The following is a 2,427-nucleotide window of genomic DNA, read 5'->3' as shown; positions in this document are numbered from 1 at the left end:
CTATGTTGTAGGAAGCTTGCTTCCCAACCACATGGTTCTGGGTTCAGTCCCACTGCATGGCACCTTGGGCAAGTGTCTTTTACTATAGACTTGGACTGACCAAAGCCTTGGGAGTAGATTTGGTAGGCAGAAACTGAAAGAAGCCCATTGTATGTATATATATATATATATATATGGCGTTAGGAAGGGCATCCAGCTGTAGAAACTCTGCCAAATTAGATTAGAGCCTGGTGTTGCCATCCGGTTTCACCAGTCCTCAGTCAAATCGTCCAACCCATGCTAGCATGGAAAGCGGACGTTAAACGATGATGATGATATGTGTGTGTGTCTGTGTTTGTTCCACACCACTGCTCAACAACCAGGGTTGGTGTGTTTATGTCCCTATAATTGAGCGATTCAGCGAAAGAGATTGATAGAATAAGTACTTGGCTTTAAAAAAATAAAAGCGTACTGGGGTTAAGGCATTCAGCTAAAACTTCTTCAGGGCAGTACCCCAGCATGGCTTCACATCTAATGACTGAAACAAGTAAAAGAATAAAAGAATAGTTTTGTATATTATTTTAACAGCTTGAATTTTAAATTGAATCACTTTCATTGATGATATGCGAGTGTAGAGTTGCACATGTGTGTATGTGTGACTGCTTTCAGGCTCACCGTGGTGACAGGAGCATATGTGCAAGTGACAAAAATGTATTTCATGCAATCTGAGCAAAAGCCATCTTGATCAATATATACGAGCGAGTGAAGATATCTGGTTTAATGGTTAAGGTATTTGGCTCATGATTTGTAAGGTCTCTCGACTCCAATTTCTGGCAGTTCATTGTGTCCCTGAGCAAGACACTTTATCTCACATTGTTCTATTCCACTCAGTTGGCAAACATTGAGTAGTACCTGTAATTCAAAGGCCCAGCCTTGTCACATCCTGTGTCATTCTGAATCTCCTTGAGGCCTATGTTAAGAGTACACATGTCTGTGGAGTGCTCAGCCACTTGTACATTAAATTCATGAGCGCAGGCTGTTCAGGTGATTGGATTAACCAGAGCACTCATCATCATAACTCAAGTGCCAGTTGTGTATATGAGTGAAGGTACTTAGCCTGATGCTAAGATTGTTGCACCTATGATTGGAAGATTATGATTTCGATGCAGAAATATTACCTTGCTCAGAAACAAGTGAGGATTGGCAGCAAGATGGGAGTCCAACCATAGAAAATCTGTCTCAACGAATTATGTATAACCTATGCAAACATGGAAAAGTTAACATATGTGCAACTATTAGTTTCATGTGCTGAGCTTATGCCAGACAATATTTTTAAACACGTCTGGTGTCTGGGCACAATCATCAGGCACTGCCATCACTCACCAGATGGAGTACTTTTTTTGCTGATTTTCACCATCATGGAACAGTACACTATATATATATGTACATATATATATATATATACACACATACACACTATGAGTATATACAGATAAATTATCTAGGCGGGAACCATACGAGCACTCTTATAATTTGGGTTCAGGCTAACTGCATCGAGTTGTAAGGAACACCTAGGATTACTTAGGGTGAACAATCCCACCGTAAGTCATCTGATGAGTAAATCATGGGTTTGTTTCACTGGGCTATTTTTAAGAATGTAAATCCAAAACAATGGAAAATAAAAAATTTTTTTAAATATGCAGATGTACCAGTTTTTGAATTCATTCTAATTGTCTGGTACATGTATGTGTATATATACACAGGCATATATATTTATACGTATATAAATGTATATACACACATATATAAATGTATATACACACATATATATACATACACACATAAATGCATGTATGTATCGTGTATATATAAGTTCTTGAGTGGGGATCAAAAAATGTTTTAATGAAATAAATAAATGAACTTGTTTATAATTATGAAAATAATGTATGTACAAAACAAACTTCCAAAATAGATTTTTTTTTTCATTTAAATTTCTTTTTCACATTTTAGAAATGATTTTGGTAACCGATAATGGTGACAATGTTCTATTTCTATAATTTCCTTAGCAATTTAACTGTTTTGATTGATACCAATCCAGGTAAGAATGCCCTTCACTCCATGATACAAACTCCTTATTTTAAAGCGATCTAAATTAAAACTTTCCTTCAGAACTTTAGTTTTTTTATACTTCAAAAGCCAGTTTGAAAATGACAGTTATTTTATGGAAATTCTTTCTTATTTTCAAATTTAATTGAAATAAATGCTAAGTATTTCAACAGAAATATGGTAACAAAAGAGTTACCGATAAGACTAAAAGGAAAAGACTGCATTAGTACATATACAAGATGCATTCCAGAAGTTTTGAGACTTTTTCCTGGAGACATCCAATTTCTAAGATATATAAAACTCTAATCGCCTTCAGCATAGGATCCTCTGAGTTCAACGCAC

The sequence above is a fragment of the Octopus bimaculoides genome, chromosome 23, assembly GCF_001194135.2.
Source record: "Octopus bimaculoides isolate UCB-OBI-ISO-001 chromosome 23, ASM119413v2, whole genome shotgun sequence".
Classification (NCBI taxonomy): domain Eukaryota; kingdom Metazoa; phylum Mollusca; class Cephalopoda; order Octopoda; family Octopodidae; genus Octopus; species Octopus bimaculoides.
The sequence above is the reverse complement of the archived record's forward strand: the minus strand, read 5'-3'. Positions refer to the sequence as shown.